The sequence below is a fragment of the Saccopteryx leptura genome, chromosome 10 (assembly GCF_036850995.1).
Source record: "Saccopteryx leptura isolate mSacLep1 chromosome 10, mSacLep1_pri_phased_curated, whole genome shotgun sequence".
NCBI lineage: Eukaryota > Metazoa > Chordata > Mammalia > Chiroptera > Emballonuridae > Saccopteryx > Saccopteryx leptura.
The window spans coordinates 16,224,708-16,251,715 of record NC_089512.1 but is presented as its reverse complement, the minus strand read 5'-3'; the positions used below and the strand labels follow the sequence as shown (position 1 = coordinate 16,251,715).

At 40.9% G+C, this 27,008-nt stretch overlaps 1 protein-coding gene and 1 pseudogene across 1 annotated transcript in view; one reads left to right on the top strand and one right to left on the bottom strand.

The window, feature by feature from the left end:
- Positions 1 to 27,008, bottom strand: part of EPM2AIP1 (EPM2A interacting protein 1) — an 835,019-nt gene that overhangs the window by 120,487 nt on the left and 687,524 nt on the right. The gene's annotated exons all lie outside the window — the stretch shown is intronic.
- Positions 7,815 to 7,892, top strand: LOC136382635 (small nucleolar RNA U3; annotated as a pseudogene).

The window sequence follows — 27,008 nt, the reverse complement described above, 5'->3', positions numbered from 1 at the left end:
CATAATTTGAGTATTCGCATCAAGACCCGTTGCCCAGTCACTGTCTGAGAAGGAGTTTCAATTTGAAATGAACTGTCCACATGCCTTGGCTTGGTGTCATGTATTTCTCTTTTTACTCGTATAAACACATTCTGGAAAACAGATCTGAGGCAGAGAGACACACAAGAGACCAATGTAACAGTCTGAATCAAATAATTAAGAGAATTACTTTTACCATGTTTTTCACCTCTCACTCCCATCATCATTCTTGACTGGTGTACATCAATCAGATGGAGAATCCTTCAGACTAAATATTACATCCACAACGAGTAGCCAAGAGCATGCTCCTACCCAGCGTGAGAGATCACGACCATTTATTCACATTTTCTACAGAGTCAAGTTTATTCCTGTCTCGTCGTTACAGCCCAAAGAGAGATCTAAAATCTACTGGAGTGTTAAAATGAAACATTTACTTCACCAACACATTCATATGTCCAGGGGAAGTATTATTTGTCAGACATGAGTTTTTATTTAGGTCACAGTTCAAAAACATCATCTCCCTCATTCCTCCACTTTGTACAGTTTAATATATGTGAAGTGAGAACAGTACTGGCAGGAGAGAAAAGGTCAATGACATTAAAATTGCAAGTCACCACCTAACTAATGATTTAAAATAAAAATAAAAAGTTAATGAAGAAATAGAGTGAGAAGGAACAGAATGGAATGGAGAGATGGGGAGCAGTGCAGGAGAAGAGGATGGAATGAAACACTCAGGTAGCAAACACATAGGGCAGGGGTCAGGAACCTATGGCTCACGAGCCAGATGTGGCTCTTTTGATGGCTGCATCTGGCTCGCAGACAAATCTTTAATAAAAATAATAATAATAATAGCGTTAAAAATATAAAACATTCTCATGTATTACAATCCATTCATTTCCTACCGCTCATGTTCGTGGCTGTGGGTGGCTGGAGCCAATCACAGCTGTCCCCCGGGACAACGCCAAATTTTTATTGGATAATGTGTAATGTACAGGGGTCGTTGTATGGCTCTCATGGAATTACATTTTAAAATATGTGGCGTTCATGGCTCTCTCAGCGGAAAAGGTTCCCGACCCCTGACATAAGATATCGCTTCCAAAAACTTCCTGAAGGTACATTAGCTATATAAGTATCCTGAATTACAATGTAAAACTAATATCTTACGGTGAATCCTAGTTCTAAAACAACTAGAATTTGAAATTCTGTTCAACCATTTGGGAAAAGACGTGCAAGGTGATTACTAGGTAAATGTGAAAGCATCCAGAAGTCACTTTATCATTAGTCATATTAGAAATGATAATAACAACAATATATATCAGTTTGTACACGTGAGAGGGGAAAGGCTTTGCAAAATATGATATTTAGCACAATAGTACATATGACCCCCTTCTTTATGCAGAAAGGATTTTTGCTGTGGTTTGTTGCTTTATTAATATTAATAATAATGCTTTGGCTTTATCCTGTCAACGTGCCTGTGGCCACGTGGGCTCGATAGATGACACATACGCGAATGCACAGCCAGTGTGGAGAACACTGGCATTATGCAAATGTGACAAGTGCAACACAAAGTCAGAATAAATCTCCTTAATGTGAACGTATCTAATGAGCCACTTATATGGTTTTGCCTCCTGTGAGCACAAAATGTTCGATTTTGTCAGGGGAGAATTGCCTATTTCAGAAATCTACATAGAATATATACTGAAGGTGTGTAGTTATAATTTGATGCTTAAGTTCATGAAAGCCCTCCCTTTGGAATAAATGCACAGAATTTACCATGTATAGTTACACTGGAATATGAGACACATGTCGCAGGATCTCAAGGCTTCTGGTTTTCTCATCCAGAAACTGTCCCCAGCCCTAAACTGAGTGGCTAGGAGAACAGTCTTTCTTCTATAAAGGCTGCATCCACTGAGAGTGTTAACACCCTGCTCTTTTTTGGCTCACACCAACCCATCTGCCTCTAGCTTTATCCTCCGACGCGTTAGCAGAGATCTCTTAGACCTTGCTTGTCTCAGGGTTACACACTGACTTTCTTCCTTGACCATACTTGTCTTCAGACTCTTCAGGGCTGCCATCTCTCTGGCCAAAGATTAGTCAGTGTTTTTATGCTACATGACCAATGGGATGGTGTATGAAAATGCATTTGGTGGGAAGTCTTTTCCAGCTTGGAGTCTGAACAAAACCAGATCTTCATCAAGTACAAAGACATGGATCCCGCTACCCCTCTTGCTTGGTGAACTTTTAGATATTCACATTGAAATAACAATCTGTGGATCACTCTGTGCTCAATATTTTATGAGACCACAAGACATACCTAGTTTTTTTTATTATTATTTAAGCTCTGGAAGAGGTCTGGGAGATGACATACATCATCATGGATAGTGGGGAAGGATCGGGCAGGGAGAAGATAAGAGGAAATATTGCCAGTGACAGCAATTTCGGGCTTTGCTTTGAACCACTTATTTAACAGACACATCTTGTACACTTACAGAAATAATGTAGGCTCCCACCATGCCCAAAAGACATGGTGATATAAATGTGAATAATATTTAGGATCTCCACACAGAGAATACATATTCTACATGAAGAGAGGGGACCAGTGCATAATTATGCAAAGTGCTAGGTGGAAAATGATACATCAGCAAGCAGATTGGCCAGTTGAGTGTTGGATTCCTGCACCTCAGTTCTTTATTGATTTTTTTTTTTTTACAGAGACAGAGAGAGAGTCAGAGAGAGAGAGAGAGAGAGAGAGAGAGATAGGGACAGACAGACAGGAATGGAGAGAGATGAGAAGCATCAATCATCAGTTTTTCATTGTGGCATTTTAGTTGTTCATTGATTGCTTTCTCATATGTGCCTTGACCATGGGGCTACAGCAGACCGAGTAACCCCTTGCTTGAGCCAGCGACCTTGGGTCCAACCTGTGAGCTTTGCTCAAACCAGATGAGCCCACACTTAAGCTGGCAACCTCAAGGTCTCGAACCTGGGTCCTCCACATCCCAGTCCGACGCCTTATCCACTGTGCCACCACCTGGTCAGGCCACCTCAGTTCTTATAGCTGCCAATAATCCCAAAGAGCAAAACCATTTCAGCACAGAAGAGAAAACAGTTTAACTCTTTGAAGTAAGACTGTTTCCATTAGAAAGGAAGGCAGGTGAAATATTAGATTGATTGATTTATTTTCCCATTAAGCCAACCTGTTGGGAAGTTAATGGAGGGAAGACAACGTGGTATTTTAAAGCACATATCTTTCCAGGAGTCAATTCATTACTTGAGAGTGGACTTATCAGTCCTCGGGGCTTCATTAGCAGAGATCGGTCCACCGTCTGAGTCAGCTCCTCAGAGAATAGGAACTTCCAGTAAAATAGTACTATTTAAAGCCTCCTGAATAATCAACCTTTACACAGCTGTCACCCTCTCACCTTTTCAGGCACCAGGAAATAGCTGATGTGACTGAAATGTGAAGAGTAAGTATTGGGTAAGAAAATTGGAATTCTTACCTAAGCTGAGATAGAGACAGACTCCCTAAAACGCCCCCAGAGGGACAAGCTCACTCTTGGGACAGGGGAAAAAGTGAAACAGAGTTAATAGCCTGAGGGTCTATATGCCAGTGATGGGATAGTTTTAGGGCTAACAACTGAGCTTCCCTTTTGTTAAATTCTTTGAGTGGTATCTAGCTCTCACTTTGAAAGTTTCCAAAGAGCCTCTGAGAAACTAACCATAACCTTCTTAAACCAGAAAAAAAATAAACAATCTGGGCCCTGGCAGGTTGGCTCAGTGGTAGAGCATTGGCCCAGTGTGTGGATGTCCCAGGTTCGATTTCCAGGTTTGATTCCTGGTCAGGGCACACAGGAGAAGCGACCATCTACTACTCCACCTCTCTTCCTCCTCCCTTCTCTCTCTCTCTCTTTCACTTTCTCTGTTCCCCTCCTATAGCCACGGTTCCATTGGTTCCAGTGTGCACTGAATTTAGATCCACAGAGCCTCCAACTCAAGTGCTAAATATAGCTCAGTTGCTAAGCAACGGCCCAAGATGGGCAGAGCATCTCCAGGTAGGAGGCTTGCCAGGTAGATCCCAGTTGGTTAGGGCATATGTGAGAGTTATTCTGTCTCCCTTCCTCTCAATTAACTAATAAATTAATTAAAATAACAATCTGTAGTATTGGTAGGGTATTGAGGAAAATCTTGGCTAGCTGGGAGCAATAAGGGCTGGAGCCAATGAATGTATCCAGTAAACAATGTCTATACACAAGGAAACCATTTAAGATTAAAAGCCTATCCTTATACCTCTTGAATAATAGGCTGGAAACACCTACATGTGATAAATCAGGAAGAAAAACCCTGTTAATCTTAATCTTTTTCTAAAAAAAAGAGAAGAATGAAAGTAGCCAAATATAATTTTCCTCTTTGAAACATCTCTATATGACTGAGCTCATCATGAACCATTTCTCCTCATTCGGTCACAATGTGCTTTGTGTTAAGTACATTTATGTTTCTCCAACTAAGTGAAAACTTCTTCCCAGTTTGGCTACATATTTTGTGACATGTGGTTGGAGGTGGTAGCAGATACTGGAACACATACATACGTGAACATAACATTTCAGGAAATCCCAGAAGTTTCACGGAGCCTGACCCCTCTAAAGGCCCCCGAAGGATTCTTACTAAGATTAAGAAACCTTCATTCTATTGGCTTTCTTAGACTGTAATACATTGGCTGTTGATGGGTTTGGTTATCTACATAACAAAAAACACTGCTTTTTTTTTATTAATTTTAATGGGGTGACATTGGTAAATCAGGGTACACGCCCACCAGGGGGCGACGCTCTGCCCACCAGGGGGCGACGCTCTGCCCCTCCGGGGGGTCGCTCTTTTGAGACCAGAGCCACTCTAGCGCCTGGGGCAGAGGCCAAGGAGCCATCCCCAGCTCCTGGGTCATCTTTGCTCCAATGGAGCCTTGGCTGCAGGAGGGGAAGAGAGAGAGAGAGAGGAAGGAGGGGGGGGGATGGAGAAGCAAATGGGCGCTTCTCCTATGTGCCCTGGCCGGGAATCGAACCCGGGTCCCCCGCATGCCAGGCCAATGCTCTACTGCTGAGCCAACCGGCCAGGGCCCATTGAACCTTCTTGTTTGCATACATGTATACGAAATATATGTGAAATGAATATTTATATGATATATGATATATACATAACAACATAGCAACACTGGGCTAGACTTACCCAGTTTAAAAGAGATTTACCTTTATCTCGTCTATGGTAATGAGTTTATTTATAAGGGCTTTTATGAGACATTTACCCCATTCTCTTCAAAGCAACCCCTGTCCCTCCCCGCCTCCTCTCCTCCTAACAATACCAGGCCTCTATAATGGGAGAATTCTCTTCCCCGCCTATATGGAGCCTTGAGTATATCCTACATTCCCTTTATCCCACTGCAATATCATCAGCTGTGAAGCCTCCATGCAGGCAGAGCGATTCTCCCCTATGCAGTGGCAGGTTCATTCTGAACTGGAACGCAAAATGACCAATCAGATGACCGCAGTGGAAGAGTCGGTTTATCTTGTTTGTGTGGCAACTTTATGACTAGGGGCAGAACCAAAAATGTATCCCGAGCTTGTGTTCGGTGCTGGGCCAACACATTCCCTCTAAATAAGACGGCAGGAAGGAAGGACGTGCTTGTTCTGTTATAATTCCTGATTTAGTTGGCACCTTTTTCTCACAAACAGAACCAATATCGGACATGATTTCTCTGAATTGATGTGTTTCCAGAAAAGAGTAATTCTGATAGGATTGCACATCCGAGTAAGTATTAGCACAAAGACAGGATTACAATGCTAACGAGCCACACAGCACAGCAGAAATCTACCCGGAAGAGTGAGGTGGCCCCTGCTGAGAAAGCTCGAAGTAGTGAGTCATAAACCCACAGCCAGCACCTAGGGAGACACAAACACAGCTATCATCTGCCCTCTTCCCTGTCCTCCTGCCTCTCACCCACACCCACCAACCAGGAGAATCCTGACAACAGATGCCATGTGGGTAGAAGGGGCACAGGCTGTTGGGATGTTTTGTTTTGCTGTTTTATGTGTAGATTTCTTTTCCGTAAAGTACCCTAAAATTTCTCCAGAAATGATATTTATCTCCGATATTTATTGGTTCGTTACTCCTTAAAATAATTTAAAGGAGGAAGGTCAGCATGGTTAAGTTGATACTGTCCACAATGATATAATAGTGATTTCAGATAACCAGGAGAAAGAGAGAGAGAAAAAATTAAGATAAAAAAAAGTAAAGTAAAAAAAAAAAGTAAGAAATAGCAAAAACAAGAGTCAACAGAAGATGACATATTCTTTAGGTGCCTAAATCATGTTAGCATTTTCCTGGCACTGTGGGAGTGAGATTTATTGTTACTATTATTCAATAAATAGCATGCTGCCTCCCTTACCATCTCAATCTGAATTTTGCTTTAAAATACTGGGACTAATTGCTTGATGAGCTCTTTCCATCCCCATTTCTAGCACACCCAGACAGAGAGGAAGTCTATTTGCCCTTTCCTGCTAGACTACCATTGAGAGCTATGTTTTGGAAATCTGAACTATGCTGACTGGTTGTCATGGGTTGAATTGCGAACACCCCTTCCCCAATTTCTAAGGCCTAATCCCCAGCGCCTCAGAATGTGACCTCATTTGGAGATAGGGTCTCTAAAGAGGTAATCACATCGATGTAAGGTTATTAGGGTAGGCTCTTATCTGATATGACTAGTATCCCTATGAAAAAGGGAAATTTGGTGACAGACATGCATTCAGAGGGAGCGCCTTGTGCAGATGAAGACGGAGATCCGGATGATAATTACACAAGCCATGAAGTGCCAGAGCGGTCAGCAAACCACCAGGAGCTAGGTAAGGGGCACGGGCGCGTTCCCTCTCATGGCCCTAAGAAGAAACTGACTCTGATGATCTAGGTGTCATCCAGATCTGTGAGACAAAAAACCTTCTCTTGTGTAAGCCACCCACTCTGTCGCACTTCGTTATGGGAGCCCTAGCAAACGAATACACTGGCCTAACCCTCTTTAATGTCTTCTAGGACTCACCTAGCATCAACTGAAGTGTTCCACAGAGGTAGAAATATGGTAGAAATCAGTATAAATGAATTTAAGGAGATATAATAGGGCCCTTAGCAACATTCCTAATTTAATATCTTGATATTCCCGAGAGTAACCATAAAACTCTTGCAAATGGTATCCATCTTGCAAAAAAGACAGACAGAGAACACATGACACTAGCCACATGAAGTATGAACTAAAACTCACAGTTTTACCTATTCTGAACCAGTGTAAACATCACAAATGGTCATAGAGATGCACAATACTGTCAAAGACAGCCTATAACACCGTTTCATATTGAGACCTTCTACGGCCATAAGTGAAGTGTGCTATGCCACAGTGCTCCCAGACCCACAAACCAACATTGTTGCAGTGGTAAGTTTTATAGTATGCCTGCCATGAGAAGGTATGAAAATATAACCAGATCATCATATGGTTTGCATGGATAGGCAAGTAAGTATTCACCTATTGAATGCTCAACAGGGTTATAATCTAACTTGATTTGGGACAATACAGCTCCTTATCCAATAAATTGAGCACATCGCGTATCACAGTGCATTTTGGAAGATGATGCTTTTGCTCCCCTTTATGTTACTCGTAGCCATTGCTAGACAAATTGCCTCTGACACTACAGAGACTGGACTGTCTCTCGTGCTATGTAGGATGAGGTTTGAAACAATTTAATCTGATTTTCAGAAGAAAGGCAAAGACTATACTTTCAGGGATCATTTCTATAGTTTGTTACCAGAAGAAAAGCTATCTTAGCAGACATGAGAAATTTGATATTTATTACACTTATTCCCAAGGACGAAATAGACATCATTTATTGAACAGGTAATATACATCATTCATTGGGTTTTGCATTTATTATTTTACTTTATCCTCATAAAGCCAGAATATATATTTTTCTCTACTTACCTAGTTTTGATGTAAGAATTATATTTAAAATGCATAAATAGATTAATGAGCTTTATTTTCATAATTTTAAAATAATAGTTAAGAGGTATTGTCCCTCTTTCATACCAACCCAAATATCTATTTGTGATCTTTGGAAGTCAAAGCTAGATAATGCATATGATTTTCAGATACCTGTGTGTGTTCATAAGCAACCTGATTAATAGGTGTGATGTATCTCCTTACCTAATTACAGAATATTTCCTATCTTTCTTTAACAAAGGAATATGAGCTTTTTCCAATATTTCACTTAACCGATAGGCATCACCTGCAGAGGGTAGTGGTAATCTCGAAAGGTTGTATAGTTGATGAATAATTTCTTAATTAGCTATAAAAGATGACCCCATCCTCTTAAAAATTGATCATAAGTTTAGGATTTTTTAAAATGTAATACTATATAGTTCAGTTCAGAAAGCAAATGTGTGTCATATGAATTTAAAGGAAATGTAGAAAAAGACTAAAACCATAACAGTGTTCAACTATATTCCTATGTAGGATAATGTATGTGGTTGACATAATAAAAAATATATACTTTCAAATCATAATGAGATAATGAAAATGTTACATTTTCTAAGATGTGATGCTTACTCTATGCTTGATAACCAGTCTGTGAGGCAGTTAAAGCTGCCATAATTCTGCAATTAATTGAGAAAATAACGGAGGCATTATATATTTGCCTAAAATAACAGAATCTTTCACTGTGTTATTAAAAACCCACATTTGATAAGAGCAGCAATTATATCCAAGGACTCCCAAGACATGCTGGACCATCAAGGATGCCCCGAGGTGCTAGACAAAGTTCTCACTGGACACAAGGAATTAAACGGCCCCACTTTGGACACTTAAGGAGCTGAAAGCATTATACTAAACACCTCATGATGTTGCAATATCTGGTAATACAGAATAGCCCAAGATACTCGAAAGGTTGTATAGTTGGTTTCAACAATTTCTGACCCCTCCACTCCGAGTCATAGCTATCATTTCCCCACTTAGATTACCATTAACTTAGATTAATATGGAAATTCTAAACTGTGACTCGAAATAAACTGAAGAAAGCAGAACTGGAAAGCAAGTAGCATATACAAGGACCAGGAAGCAAAACTATACCAAAAAAGGTATTTTAGAGCAAGGAAGACATAGAGGCTGGAGCTGGGGGTGTGGCTATGAGACTGATGGGGCAGGGGTGGAGAGAGCGAGGGGAGGGGCTTTAACAGGAGTATGAGGAAATAGTAGGGGTGCTAGAAATGTAGACTGGATTATGGGATGCTTTTATAGATATACACATATGTAATAGTACACTTCAATACGTTCAGTGTGTTGTATATCGATCGTACCTAAATAAACCTTTTTTTTTTTTCAAATAAGCAAAAGAAAAAATATCCAAAAAGTCAATAAACATATGATTAGATCTTATAACTTTTGTTTAGGGCTATGCAAAATTAAAACCGCAAAGGGATACCATGACATATACACCAGTATTATTCCAATGTGAAAGACTAAAGCAAGGGTGAGGAAGATGTGGGAGAATGGGACCTTCGTATACTGCTGGTGACAGTGTACACTAGTATAGAAACACCCTCCAAAAGTATTTGGCATTTTTACTACCCTGAACATATCTGATGGGCCAGCAATCTATCTCACTTCTAGGTGAAAATACAACAGGAAACTATGCACATGTTCAAGAAAAAAAATATATAATACTTTTTATGAAAGCACTATTTTTAATAGCCAAACAACTGTAAAAAAAAAAAAAAGACAACTATTCATCAGTAATAGAATAAATAACTCATAGCATATTCAAACAATGCCCATAGAAACAACTATAAGAATGGATGAACTATATACATCAAGGATCCCCAAACTTTTTACACAGGGGGGCCAGTTCACTGTCCCTCAGACCATTGGAGGGCTGGACTATAAAAAAAAACTATGAACAAATCCCTATGTACACTGCACATATCTTATTTTAAAGTAACAAAACAAAATGGGAACAAATACAATATTTAAAATAAAGAACAAGTAAATTTAAATCAACAAACTGACCAGTATTTCAATGGGAACTATAGGCCTGCCTTTGGCTAATGAGATGGTCAATGTGGTCCTCTCACTGACCACCAATGAAAGAGGTGCCCCTTCTGGAAGTGCGGCAGGGGTCGGATAAATGGCCTCAGGGGGCCATATGCGGCAAGCGGGCCGTAGTTTGGGAACCCCTGATATACATCAATTTAGATGGATTGCACAACTTGATACTGAGTGAAAAAACCCATTGTATAATTGTATGTGTGTGGTTCCCATTATAGAAAACTGAGAGTGAGAACAGCTATTCTAGAGAGTTAGTCACCAGGGTGGTGACTTTTGGGGGTGGAGGTGACAAAGGAGTCCAGGGAGGGAGCTCTGATATGCCAGTAATGTCCCTGTTCTTGATCTAGACTGGGATAGCATTGCTACGCTAAAGTTATAAAATTTCCTTGAGCAGTACATTTTCATGTGTAATTTTATGTATGTTTGCTATTTTTAATACAAAAAAAATTAACTTACACATATATGAAATAAGAGTGATGAAGGAGAAAATATTCATCAAAACCCAAACTGGCCCTGGCCGGTTGGCTCAATGGTAGAGTGTCGGCCTGGCGTGCAGAGGTCCCAGGTTCGATTCCTGGCCAGGGCACACAGGAGAAGCGCCCATTTGCTTCTCCACCCCTCTCCCTCTCCTTCCTCTCTGTCTCTCTCTTTCCCTCCCGCAGCCGAGGCTCCATTGGAGCAAGGATGGCCCCGGCACTGGGGATGGCTCCTTGGCCTCTGCCCCAGGCGCTAGAGTGGCTCTGGTTGCGACAGAGCGACGCCCCGGAGGGGCAGAGCATCGCCCCCTGGTGGGCAGAGCGTCGCCCCCTGGTGGGCGTGCCGGGTGGATCCCGGTCGGGCGCATGCAGGGAGTCTGTGTGACTATCTCTCCTTGTTTCAAGCTTCAGAAAAATACAAAAATAAAACAAAAAAACAAACAAACAAAAAACCCAAACTGACTGTAGTTCTTTGTGCCTCCTAGGAGAGGCACAAACAGAGTATCACCATACCGCTTCCCTCTCTGCAAGAAGAAAGACAGGTAATTCAAAACCTCTGCCACTCCCAGCCCCTTGCCTCACACAGTACATTAATGAGCATCACATATTCAGAGGGAGGGCTCGAAGTTTAGGAAGAGATGGAAAGATAGATTTCCATAAGTTATACAAAAGACGCTAAGGATTGGAATTTCTAATGTGTATGATCATTTATATTTATTTGTTCACTCCCCTACCCTTGGTTTGCTTCCTTGCCACTGTGACTTTGGTCTTAGCCACGTGGCTATGGCATTTGCCATATCCAGCAGGAAGTTCACAGGGTGGGGCTGGACTGGTAAGCTCTTCTACTTTCCTTCCACCAAGAGGACTGCCTGCCTCAGAGAATGGCTATTCCTTCAGCCCGGGTTCCAAAATGAGAAGATGTGTGTAGTCTTGCAAACTGACACAGCCCTACCGCACTCCTCAGAGTCCTAGCTGACCACCCACTCTCAGGTAATGTGAGCAAGACAGAAAGAAAGAGGCTGGGAAGCCACTGAGATCTTAGGGGATGGTGTTAGGCAGTATCAGGAATTCACAGAACAATGCAAGCAGCAGAAGAGCATCTCTATTCTCATCTGTGATTTCAGGGTCATAGATTCTAAAGTAAAGCAAGGAAAACAGCTGTTAATAACGTCTCCTAAAGCATACAGTGAAAAAGGGGGCATGGAGACTTTTGCAAAGAAACATTCACAGCAGAAATAGTAAAAAAATAAAATAAAGGAGAAAAATAAGAATCAATATCCATTTATAGAGGACTTTCTTTTTTAAAAATCAATCATAATTCCTTCTCGGAAGAAAATGGTTTACGGTGCCTATAATGTTTGACCTCAACCAGTTCTAATAAACAGTGTACTACTGTAATTGGGTTTAGTTAACAGGGCACTATAACTTCAAAATGTTTTTAATAGTATGTACTTGGGCATCCAGATTGCTAACTATAAATAAATTGGAATTTATAGAGCCCTGGGCCATTGTTGGGTGGAGAATAGAAAGTAGTCATATGGATACAGTATTTCCTCTCGGTGTGATTAAAGGAGAGTAACTACTGAGAAGGCCTATGCTCAGGCAGACCCCCCCCCCCCAGAGCAATATTCTATGTTCACTGTTAGAGCTGTCTGCTACTGTGAAGTCAAACCGTGACCCAGGGAAAGAGTCATTTCATAGAACATGTGCCCGAGGGTTTGAGGTCCCTCCAGAGAAGAATGTTGTGTTTATGCTGCTTTCTTGCTTTATTCTTTTTATATACTGCTCACAAAAAATTAGGGGATATTTCAAAATGAAGATGAAGCAATAAAAAAAGAAGCATTTGATTTTTTTTTATTTAACAAGAACATCAGAAAAGCAAATGACAAGTCAAAGAAAGTTGTTTGATTATGCAAATGAGATGCAAAACCAACTTTTATTTCATTGGTGAAAATGCACTTGACAAAAGGCTGCAAGTACTGGAGTATCGCTTCATTTTTCATTTTGAAATATCCCCTAATTTTTGTGAATAGTGTAGTTGGCAAAGTTTGCTGTTGGATAAGACATTTAAAGAACATGAGTCTGTTTCCATGTCTTGGGCACCGTGAACAATGCATGGACATAGATAGGGGTGCGGTGGTTACCAGGGGGAAGGGAGGGGTGGAGAGGGAGGGGGATGGAGGGAAGGGGAGGAGCTTAAGGAGAAACAAACTGTAGAGTGACAGAAGATGATTTGACTTTGGGTGATGGGTATACAACATAATCGACTGTCCAAACGACGTGGAGATGTTTTCTCTAAATCTCTGTACTCTGGTTGACCAATGTCGCCCTGTTAAATTTAACTGTCTAGGCCCTGGCCGGTTGGCTCAGTGGTAGAGCGTCGGCCTGGCGTGCAGAAGTCCCGGGTTCGATTCCGGCCAGGACACACAGGAGAAGCGCCCATCTGCTTTCTCCACCCCTCCCCCTCTCCTTCCTCTCTGTCTCTCTCTTCCCCTCCCGCAGCCGAGGCTCCATTGGAGCAAAGATGGCCGGGGCGCTGGGGATCGCTCCGTGGCCTCTGCCTCAGGCGCTAGAATGGCTCTGGTTGCGACAGAGCGACGCCCCGGATGGTCAGAGCATCGCCCCCTGGTGGGCGTGCCGGGTGGATCCCGGTCGGGTGCGTGCGGGTGTCTGTCTGACTGTCTCCCCATTTCCAGCTTCAGAAAAGTACAAAAAAAAAAATTTAACTGTCTAAACAAACAAATAAAAATAAAAAGAACATGAGTCTGTCTTGACAGTTTAACCCTTGTGGTGATGCACCCATTGTAATGGGGAATGACTAGGTTTTACTTTGTGACAGGCATGATGCTAAGTCTTCGATGGGCTATTTCAATAGCCAAGAAAACAGCAATTATAAAATGAATGTTTGTGTGCCTTCAAAATCCATATGCCGAAATCTTAATCCCCAGAGTGATGGTAGTAGTAGGTGAGGCCTTTGGGAGGTGAGTAGGTCATGAGGGTGAGGAACTGAGGAATAAAATTAGTGTCTTTACAAAAGAGACACCAGAGAGGTCCCCCATCCCTCCTACAGTGAGAAGGAGAAGTAGGAAGTCCTCAACCTGGGAGAGGGTCCCCACCAGAACCCTACCCTGGGGGCTCCCTTTGGACTTCCAGTCCTCCAGAACCGTGAGAAATAAATTGCTGTTGTTCATTACCACCTAGTTCCTAGAACTCTTCAAGAGCAACCCGAACTGACTAAGCCAATGGGCAACAGGCAACTTCACCCTTCATCACGACAGAAATTAGCTCAAGTTACCAAGGAAAAAAAGACTCACTTCATCCTTAATCTTTTTAAAAAAACATTTGAATCATTAGTCCCTCTCAGAGTCTTGGAATTAATGAATAGCTTGGTTAAATAACATTTATTTAATTGCATTACTTGTCTTAATCTATAAACTCTCAAAAGAAAAGCATTTGGACTACTTATGTCTCTTCGAATAGTGCTAAGTTCTCTGTGCATACCTCCATCTCAATTGGATATTAAATGAAATATTTTCCAAAGAAAAGAAAAATGGGATAAATATAGAAGGCATTTGAGTATTCAGTTAATAAGGGTGTGAATAATTTGCTTTTCTTCACAATTTAGAGCCTTTGGCACAAAGCAAACGGAAATAATATGTATTTACACACACTTTTATGTATGCTACTGGATTCTACATTTCCTCCAATATAATACTATAGCATGTCCTTCTGCAAGGCTTGTTTCAAACTATATAATTAGCTCCAGGCACAAGCACTGTTTTATTACAGGACAGACTGTACTTTATAACTTCTGAGAAGAAAGGTGCTTACATATAAATAGAGATCTTATTTTTTTCAATTACAGAAGTGGCACTCTGTGTCTAATACTGTGACTACGCCATCATTAAAAGTCCAGCAGGACAAGTTAACCCAGTAAAAGGGCTGAGTCAGACACAGACTCCTATATATCCAACACTTAATGATTTAGTAATGGATTTAAATATATTTTATATTTCTGATAACTGCTTTTCGGACTCTAAAAGTGAGTGCCTTTTCTGCAAAATGTTGGCAACTGAGATTTCCACTTAAGTGGGACATTGAGAGAAAGATCTTGTACTTTTGGGAGAAGTCTGAATGGAACTCAGATGTTCTCCTTTTCTTTTTTCTTTCTTTTTCTTTCTTTCTTTTCTTTCTTTTTTTTTTTTTTTTTTTTTTTTGCATTTTTTCCGAAGCTGGAAACAGGAGGCAGTCAGACAGACTCCCGCATGCGCCCGGCATGCCCACCAGGGGGCGATGCTCTGCCCCTCTGGGGCGTCACTCTGTTGCATCCAGAGTCATCCTAGCGCCTAAGGCAGAGGCCAAGGAGCCATCCTCAGTGCCCGGGCCATCTTTGCTCCAATGGAGCCTTGGCTGTGGGAGGGGAAGAGAGAGAGAGAGGAAGGAGAGGGGGAGGGGTAGAGAAGCAGATGGGTGCCCCTCCTGTGTGCCCCAGCCAGGAATTGAACCTGGGACTCCCTCATGCCAGGCCGATGCTCTACCACTGAGCCAACTGGCCAGGGCCTGTTCTCCTTTTCTGTCTATGATGATGGCACCTGCCCGTCACCTAGGTGGTAAAAGCAGAGTTCTTTAAATAGCCTGTGGTGAGGGATAGTAAGGAATAGTGTTCCTGGAAAGAGCAATGTGACATTTGTCATCGCTCTAGATTCCCATTGGGTAGCTACTCTGTTTTCCCTAAGGCTCTGGAATTCAGGTATTTCTTAACAAGTGAATGGGGTGTTTTCTACATGTACCAACAAACGAACATTTCTGCAGAGAAATAGAAATGAGTGAGATGCAAATAATAATAAGAAGAAATCTTAGCATTATATCCAGAAAGTGGAATATTACTCAGGAATAAAAATCAGTGAAGTACTGACACGTTACAATATTGATGGATGTCAAGAACATAATGCTAAGTGAGAGAAATCAGCCACGAAAGACCACATTTTCTATGATTCCATGTATAAAATGAGCAGAATGAGTAAATTTATAGAGAAAGAAAATAGAGGCTCTGGCCAGTTGGCTCAGTGTTAGAAGGTCGACCTGGCATATGGATATCCTAGGTTTGAGTCCCAGTCAGGGCACACAGGAGAAGCACCCATCTGCTTCTCTACTTCTCCTCCTCTTGCTTCTCTCTATCTCTCTCTCTCTCTCTCTCTCTCTCTCTCTCTCTCTCTTCCCCTACTGCAGTCATGGTTAAATTGCAACAAGTTGGCCTCTGGCACTGAGGATGGCTCCATGGCCTCTGCTTCAGGCACTAATAAGAGCTTGATTGTTGAGCAACAGAGCAATGACCCAGATGGGCAGTACATTGCCCCCTAGTGGGCTTGCTGGGTGGATCCTGGTCAGGGCTCATGTGAGAGTCTGTCGTTCCTGCCTCCCCTCCTCTCACTGAATATAAAAAAATAGATTATGGTTGCCTAACCTCTGTATGGCTGAAGAATGACCACTAATATGTACAAGGGATTTTTTTTGAAGTGATAAAAAGAGTCTAAAATTGATGGTTGCACAACACTATCAGTAAACCAAAAACAACTGAATTGTACTCTTTAAATAGGTGAATTTTATGGTATATAAGTTACATTTAAAAAGACTTAAAAATAAAGCCTAGCCTATGATTCATTTAATCTAAATTATATTTAAAATCATAAAATTTGATAATGAATTTTAAGTCATTTATTATTTGGAACAGAGTTGAACCAATCATGAACAATATTCATATATATTTTAAAAACATTTTTTAAAACTCTACTATCGGTTAACCACAAAGGAAACATCCTTTAATATTTGTCAGATCAGATACACAATTTAATCCTGGTGAAGACTAGTGAATTAGCTCAACAGCCTGCTTTTTCTCAACGCTCTTCTTTCAACGGGATGATGGGTCACTTTGAGCCATTTCCATATTGAAATTCCCCTGGGAGTATCTCTTAGGGACAAAGTTGGGTAAAGAAAATTGCAGAAGAGTAATTTCCCCAACCCATTTCCGCTTTATCTTCCTCACTTGGATATGAAACATATGTACATCTAACCCAGAACTTTATTTTATTATATTGTATAATAGGGCAGGAGAATGACAGAGGAAGGAATTTTAAGAGAACTAAATCCTTGTATTCCAAGGAAGAAAATTAACAGCTATATGTAAATTTTAAATATTAAAAATGGAAGGAAATCATGTTCTCTAAAAATACAGATTTCTAAAAGAAGTGGCTTTGGGGCAGCTGGAATCGTGGCTTTGGAGAAATGATATAAGGGATTACTAGAGTTATTTCCATTTCAAAATTATGTGCACATAAAACCTGGATGAAAATTCAAGTCAACTGAATAAAAAATGTTATTTTTCTTAGTAACTCTGTCTCGCTTGCTGTTTGCCTCAGAACTTCAGCTACTTATAATTACCTCAGTAAACTCTCCACTGACTGTGCTTAGGGTCGATAACAAAGCTTAGCTATTGTATGCAATATGCACTGGGGCATTGCAAAAATAAGAGATGGATTTATACTAACTAGCATAATCATTTTTCTCATTTAGCTTATTTGTTTTGTTGTGTAAATTAATTTTTACACGAGAGCATTGTCCGTTTGGGTTGGAGAAAGACACATTTCTAGTTCACCTGTTACACGGAGAGAGGTAGCTGGTCCCTGAGCCCCGGGGTTTTTGGTGGTTGGCTCCTCATACGCTGGAGCCATGAAGGACTCTGGCTGGCCTCCTCCTCATTCCCTGGACTCATTCTCAAGCATGAAGTCTTGACTACTTCCTAATTCAGTTTCTCTGGGGAATAGCTTTTGAATCAACCCTTACCTTGTCGCTGATGACTCAGTAGGAAACAAATATTAAGTGCCTTGCGTACACACTCTCTTGCCTCCCTCCTTTTCCCTCTCCTCCTTACCATTTTTACTGTCTGCATTTGAGGGCGTGTTAGTCAGCTCAGCCTGCCATAACCAGATACCACAGACTGGCTGGCTTAACCACAGAAATGTATTCCTCACTATCCTGGAGGCTGGAAGTTCCAGGTTAGGTTGCCAGCGCGGTTGGGTTCTGGTGAGACATCTCTTTCCAGCTTGCACACAGCTCTCCAAGAACCTATTTTCTGTGACTGCTAGCTTAAGAGAATACAAAATTCTCTGTATTTTAAGAGAATACAAAGTTATTTTCATTTAAATCTTTTATAATATCTATTAAAGTAAAACTACTAAACATGTAAGGGCCCTAAAGATCACTGTTAGCATATTTATTTATTTCAGGATTTGAGGCTGTCTTCAATGATTTGGGATGGGATCTTTTCTTGTAGCAAAAAATAAAATAAAATAAAATTCTCTTTATGCAGTTCTTCTATCTTTTACATATTATATGGATTTTCAGCCATAATAGATAACTGAATTCAACAAGATAAATGAACTCTATTGTCTTTTACTCTGTTATTCTAGATGTAGATAGAAACTTTATGCATTGTTTTCTATTTGACAGAAAGCAAACAAGATAATAACTAAGCTAACTAACTTATTCAAAGTCTAGGTAAATCTGACTCAGAAGAGGAATAATTTAGAACACCCAAATTCAAACTCTCAAAATATCGAAGTCTGTTATTGCATCTCCTCAATGACTGGTTCTTACTTAGTAATGTGTATTTTAAAATCAAATCAAGCATACCAAAGTAAACTTGTAAGAAAATATATGGGGGCCCCTTGTAAATCTCTTAGAAGCTACAAGAGACCATTGAAGTATTTCACAAATAACCAATTTTAACTATTACATAATAATGCACTTCTTAGAAGATTTTTTTATGTCTCAATCTCTCAAACAGTAAAAGTTAACCATAACTCCATTTTAACTCATCTTTCTGATGCCATAAAATAAAGCTTTGTTGTAATCATTATAGTTATAATTATGAAATTTTATAAAAACAATTTTTGTTATCTTTCCTCATTTCCAACCATACCATACCCTCCCCCCCACACACACAAACAAAGAAGAAAAGAAAAATTATCTTCAAAAGAATAATATTTACTGTGAACGATGGCAAGTCTGAGCCAGGTATGGCTGGCTGTTTCTTTGCTTTTAATATTCCTGTTTACAATTTAAGTTCTCTATTTTTGCTGATTACATGAGACATGTAAATTTATGTTGATTTTTTCTATTCAGGTTAAATGAAAATTGGCCAGGTAAAATTAACTCAGGTAAAATTTTTAGTTTTATTCTCTTTTTTTCAGCGCAGTCAACATTAGTTACAAATCTGCCCTCCTTTCTTTCCTCCCCTCAACAAACTTTCTGCCAGCAGGCTTGATTTGAAGATATTTTAATTAAATTCAACCAAAAAAACTGTAGTTGTGTTACCTGGACATCATGGAATATGAATTTTTTAGAAATGTAGTTTTATTGATTTTAGGAACTTAGACAAACCAAAGGTTAGCAAAATATTTCCTGGAAAATATCCTACTATCTTATTCACCAAAGAATAATCTTAATTTTTTTATATCACCATTCTTGAAGTTTTGTGCAACCATATTAAGAGTACAATTCCAGCTTCCAAAAAAGAACAAATTGAAAAGCTCATTTTAAGAAGTGTGCTAATACGGTACATCAGAGCAGGTAATTATTTTTCACCTTTGACCTGGCTACAGAATTTGGAGAAGTGACCATAGAAAGCACCAGCATTAGCCATTGAAAATACTACTTTTCAGGTTTTAAGTGTACGTTTGATGTGACATATAGAGGAACAAGTGTTAGAGTAGAACATGTCTAAGATTCAAAAGCATTGAAATAAGTTTTGCTCTGACTTTGCCATAATAGCAAAATAATGGGATTTCGCCTCATGAGAAAGTGGAAGCATAATAGACGGAGAAATTGCTAAGTCAATTTTCAACAGCCAATCTAATTCAGGTAAGTTCTTTTCCTCCTTCAGAGGGAAAAATAGTAATTTCCATAACCGCTTCATTTCATTCTCATTCAGACATACAGTTTAGTCTGAGCACCACTTAAATTACTGTTATTGCATCTGATTTTTACATTTTATTTCAAACAATCGGACGTTAAAGTTGTATAAAGCTTTATAGATTTAGGGAAAATTTAATCTCCAGTTATTCCATTAGAACCATGTAAAATCCCTATGATGAACTTAGTTGCAAAACTGTTCATCACATTTTGAAAATGACAGTTCTTCTCATTATGGTTTTCGTTGGATCTTGTGTAAAACATGACCCCAAACTGAACTGAATGGAAGGGGCCACGATCTGAACTTGAGTTGAAAAGGGGTTAAGACCCATGCTGCGGACATAGGCCAGCAGTGTGGGCAGAACCAGGCAATCAGAAACTGAAGTGATAGGTGGTAAATGAGTGGCCAGGCAATCAGTGGACTCCATGAGGATTCAGGTCTAACACCACGGTTGTTCCCATAATAGACCATCTATTAATAGCAGAGAATAAGAAAGCTATCTGTAAAGACATAGATAGGTGGCTCCCGTCCAGAGATCTATCAGGACCATCAACGGAGCCAGAATTTAGTGCCCAAACAACTCCATCCTTAGGGACAAAAGATTCAGGAAGGACTGTGATGCTCTAAAAACAGATAATGCGGGCACGAATTTGCTACAGGAGATTTTTAATGGCCGACCTGTCTTCAGACTCTTAACTCTTCCAATCCAACCTCCTTGTGGCAGAAAGAGGAATCATTCTCACATGCAGATACGATTGTCTGAGAGTCTTTAATGATCCCTCAGTAATGTGCGGTCAAAAAAAAAGAAAAAAAAACTTAAAAAATGGGATTCTGCTAGTCTTTCTCATTTCTCATTTTCTGCCATGGTACTTTATATTCTAGTACCATTTCATGTTTTAGGATCTTTTTGTTATTCACCCCATCTGTTTGGAAACTCCTTTGCTTCCTTTTCTGTGTGACAATATTGCTATCTTTGGTCCTAAAACAATTTTTTTTTAGTTTACCCAACAAATATGTATTGAATGCGCATTATCAGCACTGTGTTAGACTCTGAGGGTATAGAGATAAATGAGGCCTTTGAATCCTAGACATTTATAGCAAGGAGATGGGGGAGGTGCTTGTAGCTATAGCTGAGCCATTAGAGTCCAGTGAAAGAGTGGTATTATTGTTAAAGGATATTTTATTTTTTATTTTTTAATTTCTTTGCATTGTTTCGAAGTGAGAAATGCTGGGGAGGCAGACAGACAGAAGGATATTTTTTTAAAGAAATATAATCATCATTTTCATTTGGATACACAATGAACATGCATCAAAGATTGTATTTGACTTATTAATTAATGAGGGAACCGGTAAGATGTCATAACTAATTCAAATGAAAATACAAAAAAAAAGACATATATACAGTACACACATATATATATATGTAAATTCATATATATTTCTGAAATGATTTTTCAAATAGATAAAAATAAAGCAACAATCAATTGCTTTCTACCAGATACAATTATTTTGCATTTCTACGGGCAAGACTCATTGGCATTACACCAGTTTTCTACATTTTTCTGGAGTTGTAAAATAGCTCAAAGATCATGGAAAAGGGAGATAACAATAACCTGATGGCTGAGTTAACACAAAAAATAGTGTTTTCTAGCCCATTTCAAAGTTTTCCATAGATTTTCTTGACAGAGTTGAGGCATCTGAGTGAATAACGGATCCTCATAAAGATTATGTATGTAAATCTGCCAACAGTTAGAGGAATTTTGAGGAAAATCTCAAAGACTATTTGATGCCTTGATTTTTAATGTGAATAGAACTTTTCCAGGCCAACGTGAAAATGAGGAACATGAACTCCATAAGAACAAGAAAGAGGTATGGGCAAAGGCTTCAAGGTAGTAAAATTAATTGGGTCTCAAGGAGGTTTTCTTGGGAGCACTGGGTAATAAAGCCCTCGATCCTTTCAAGATTCTACTAGTGCATTGATGAGAGAATATTTTCTGAGCGACCTGAGTTAAGAGCAGTCGACTGCCCTTTTTTATTAGGTTGGTGATTCTCAAAATGTGGTCCAGGAACAACAATATCAGCATCATCTGGGAACTTATTAAAAGTACAAATGTTTTGCCTGACCAGGTGGTGGCACAGTGGATGGAGCATAGGACTGGGATGCAGAGGACCCAGATTCGAGACCCCTAGGTCGCCAGCTTGAGCATGGGCTCATCTGGTTTGAGCAAAAAGCTCACCAGCTTGGACCCAAGGTCGCTGGCTCAAGCAGGGGGTTACTCTGTCTGCTGAAGGACCGCGGTCAAGGCACATATGAGAAAGCAATCAATGAACAACTAAGGTGTCGCAATGAAAAACTGATGATCGATGCTTCTCATCTCTCTCCATTCTGTCTGTCTGTCCCTGTCTATCCTTCTCTCTGACTCTCTCTGTCTCTGTTAAAAAATAAAAAATAAAAAAGTAAAAAAAATAAAAGTTTCAAACCTACTGGATCAGAAATTCTAAGGGTGTGCTGATAATCTGTTTTCTAACACACCCTGCAAGTAATTCTGTGTTCTCTTGAGTTTAAGAACCACTATCTTAGAGGCACAGGTAGCTGCCTGAAAACCTGCAGAGACACTGCCTTAAGGAGCCAGACCTCAGTTGGAGGAAGGAAATTCTTCCACAATTATACAATATAAAACACACACACACATGCAAATAAGTGAAAGTGTATTTTTTTTTATTTCAGAAATACTTTATCTTCACATCTGTCTCTTTACCACTTTCTCCAGATGGTGAGAACATATCTGTACCTTTCCTCAATTTCCAGGTCAAGCCCATGGTAGAAATATTATGACAACAGTTTACAGAATGGCTGAGAAAATGACTTCCCTAAGTCAGAAACCCAGCACAGGAACACAGGACCAAGACTACTGTTGGACGCACGGAAGAGCTAATAAGAAAACTGAAGGAGGCCCTGGCTGGTTGGCTCAGTGGTAGAGCGTCGGCCTGGCTTGCGGGGGACCCGGGTTCGGTTCCCGGCCAGGGCACATAGGAGAAGCGCCCATTTGCTTCTTCACCCCTCCCTCCCTCCTTCCTCTCTGTCTCTCTCTTCCCCTCCCGCAGCCAAGGCTCCATTGGAGCAAAGATGGCCCGGGCACTGGGGATGGCTCCTTGGCCTCTGCCCCAGGCGCTAGAGTGGCTCTGGTCACAGCAGAGCGACGCCCCGGAGGGGCAGAGCGTCGCCCCTGGTGGGCGTGCCAGGTGGATCCCGGTCGGGCGCATGCGGGAGTCTGTTTGACTGTCTCTCCCCGTTTCCAGCTTCAGAAAAATAAAAAATAAAAAAAAAGAAAAAAAGAAAACTGAAGGAGAATTCCTCAAGTCCTCCAAGGGAAAAGAGAAGCTTGAAAGTTTTCACACTAGCTAATGAGAGAATATAATGCAGGGGTGGGAGTAGGGATGCTGGATCCTGGCTGCCCCTTTGAAGCAAAGCCTGACATAAGGTTCCACATGAAGGTAATTTAATTGGAAAGCGATCCCGAGGAAGTAGATTGGGAAACAGGGAAGAGTGAAAGACGGAAGGAGGAAAGACTCTTGAACAGGTTCTTGCCTCTTGAGTAGTCAATCAGAGTTCAGTCCTGCCAGTCCCCTTGGGGAACCCACAGAATACACTTCCAAATTGTCCACTGGAAGAATGAAAGAGGAAGCACTTACCCACTTCTCACTTCCGCTGGTCAAGGGTGACCTCATGGAATGTAAAGTCCCTCAAAATCCCAAGCTATGTTTGCCAAAGTGGGTGATCTCAACGTCTCAGAGGAACCTTCAAACGGAAAGCCAGCAGCACTCAGTGCCACCAGGCCCAGGGGCTGCCCGGTCCCACCAGCAGGTAGCTGGTCGCAGCCGCCATGGCTAAAGCAGAGGAGGGGCACAAGAAGTGCCTAGTCTACAGGTATTATTTTTTTTTTCTTTTTGTATTTTTCTGAAGCTGGAAACGGGGAGAGACAGTCAGACAGACTCCCGCATGCGCCTGACCAGGATCCACCTGGCAAGCCCACCAGGGGGCGACGCTCTGCCCACCAGGGGGCGATGCTCTGCCCCTCCGGGGAGTTGCTCTGTCACGACCAGAGCCACTCTAGCGCCTGGGGCAGAGGCCAAGGAGCCATCCCCAGCGCCCGGGCCATCCTTGCTCCAATGGAGCCTCGGCTGCAGGAGGGGAAGAGAGAGACAGAGAGGAAGGAGAGGGGGAGGGGTGGAGAAGCAGATGGGCGCTTCTCCTGTGTGCCCTGGCCGGGAATCGAACCCAGGACTTCTGCACGCCAGGCCGACGCTCTACCACTGAGCCAACCGGCCAGGGCATCTACAAGTATTTTATTGCAGGCCGGAACCTTCCAAAGTTAAGATTATTCGGCTTTCTCCACCCTCAAGAGGAAAACATTTGGCCCATCCCAGAAAGATTTTGATATAACAAGAGACCCAACATATACCTTTAAGAATTGGAGGAAAATGCAGTGTGGAGGCTGAAAGATCTCAGTTAAAGTACATCACCTCCAGAATCCATGGCCTGGCATTCCATCCTGGCCGCTCACCAGTCATCTATTCTTGAGAAAGTTTTATTTTCCCCAATCCTCAGACTGTTCATGCAAAATTGCAGTAATAGTCTACTTCTCAGTCTCATAAGTAAGTTGAGGAGACAGAAATAATACAATGTTTATAAAAATCATGAAAATGATAACAACCAAATGGCTAGTTATTATTAAGCATTTATTATATGCCAGTCACTCTAATCGGTGTTTTATAATCCTCAGAACTGCATTATAACTAGGTTCTATCAGCCCCATTGTACAGATGAGGAAACTGAGGCACAATGAGATTAGGCAAGAAACACACACACACTTAGTAAGTGACCAAGCAGATATTGGAACAAAGCGATCAAACGCCAAAGCAACTGCCTTCCAACTTTTATTTTTTAACACTCTCTGTTTGTGTGACACACTATTTATATACAATAAGGCAGCAGAAAGAGGCAGAATGACCACTGCTCCCTGCTGCAAAGTGACCCACTGCAGGTCTGCCCACATAGGCTTCTTATACAGAACCAGCTGGGGATAAGAAGGAAAAGGGGTGAAGCAGTAAAAGTGGTCGACCTGTAAGGTCTACAGCCTGGAGGGGAAGTGATATGACTATAGTGTATCTGGAACTGCCCAGTTTTCTTTAAAACCACCTCTCACAGCGAGCACCACTCAAAGCAGGCCTCCCGTGAGCGGCTCCTTCGCATTTGATAGGTCCCTCCCTCTCCGAGAATCCTGATGTTCTTTTCATCGTTATGTCTGCCTTCATTTCTTATCTATCTCCCCATTTTGCTCTTGCCTCACCTACCAACCAGAACCTTGACATGATTTCTTAACCTTCTTTCTATCATTTTCTTAGCATGCTTGAAATTCCCCTTCTAGCTTCGGCATTTGTACATTGGCTAACTACCCCACCAAGACGAACATAGCCTCTGGGACCATCACTGGCAGCTTAGGGCCTCATTGGGAAGATGATGTTGTAATGGTTTGGTCCCTTGGATAAAACACAGATTTGATAGGGAAAGTAGATTCTGATTTTTCATGTTTCTCCTTTGGATATGGTCTGGTACCTAAGAAATTTTTTACTGACATGTATGGCAACTGACTGCTGGCCAGTCAATGGGTGGACCCCATCCAAATGTTTTAAAAGTTTTACCAGTGCATCTAAGGATGGGGTTTCTCTTTGGATCATTCAAGTACATAGCTCTGGCCTGCAAATGTAATAAATGCTATGTCTACGTGTAGCTGTAAGGGTTAAGCGGTGGTGAAGATGGTAACAAGAACTGACAAATGAAGAGTCACAACAATTCACACCTACGAGCTCTCTTTGCGAAGAGGAGTCTACGGGAAAGGCTTCCATACCAGTTTCTTATCAGTCTTCAACACTTTGCTAGAGTGGGAGCCATGACCAGCAAATGTTAAAGGTCTCATTTGTCTGGCCCTTGCTACCTTCTGTGTATTCAGGCTTGAGCAAGTGAGTAAACATATTCGGGAGGATGGAAGCCAGTTTTCTCAGTGGTAGTGAAGGGAGTTACAGAATAGAAAAAGGGAGAGACCAGAATATATCCCATAGAGGCGTTGCTTTGAGATAAATGTAATCAGCATGAACACAAGGTTTATATTCGATATAAGTATCTGCTAGCTCTGCTGCTGAGTGGATCTGGAAGTAACATTACACCATAAGCAGTGTACTTAGAGCAGGGGTCCCCAAACTTTTTACACAGGGGGCCAGTTCACTGTCCCTCAGACCGTTGGAGGGCCGGACTATAAAAAAAAAACTATGAACAAATCCCTATGCACACTGCACATATCTTATTTTAAAGTAAAAAAAACAAAACGGGAACAAATACAATATTTAAAATAAAGAACAAGTAAATTTAAATCAACAAACTGACCAGTATTTCAATGGGAACTACGGGCCTGCTTTTGGCTAATGAGATGGTCAATGTGCTCCTCTCACTGACCACCAATGAAAGAGGTGCCCCTTCCAGAAGTGCGATGGGGGCCAGATAAATGGCCTCAGGGGGCTGCATGTGGCCTGTGGGCCGTAGTTTGGGGACCCCTGACTTAGAGTATACTGAGGATAAAAGGCTGATTCTAGGGCTGGGACAGGGAGAGTGTATGATAAACCTGAGATATATTGATGAGCCAGTGCAGGTTAAAAAAACATCATGGAAACATACCAACAAGACATGGGGAGCTAGAGTGAAGGTTTTCCCACTAGATAGTGGGACTAATGTGAGCATCAACTTACATTTTAAAAAGTAATGGATTATAACCCATTGAATAGGATAATAATCTAAAAGTTCATGTTGATATAACTACATACCCTATTTCCCCCAAAATAAGACATCCCCCGAAAATAAGACCGAGTGCAATTTTTTTCAAGCTTAGAAATACATATAAGGCCTCCCCTGAAAATAAGACCCAGCACATCTTTAGAAGCAAAAATTAATATAAGACACTGTCTTATTTTGGGGGAAACAGGGTAGATTGTTGTACATGGAAATAGAATCACAAGAAATTCTTGGTGGAATTCAGAGTTTGAGTGGTTATGCTGATGTTTGTGATGACATGAATACAGTATATTAATAAATGTTGATTTTTTTTTTTGGTTCAACAATAAACGTGCATTCTTGTTCATGGAAAAATAAGACATATCCTGAAAATAAGACCTAGTGAGTCTTTAGGAGCAAAAATTAATATAAGACACTGTCTGTCTTATTTTCAGGGAAACAGTAGATTAGATAAATAGATGATAGATAGATAGATAGATAGACAGATAGATGAAAGACAATTCTTCTTTTAGATTGCTAAGTAAATATGGATGAAATGATGGATATAGAAAATCATAAATGTGTCATAAATCC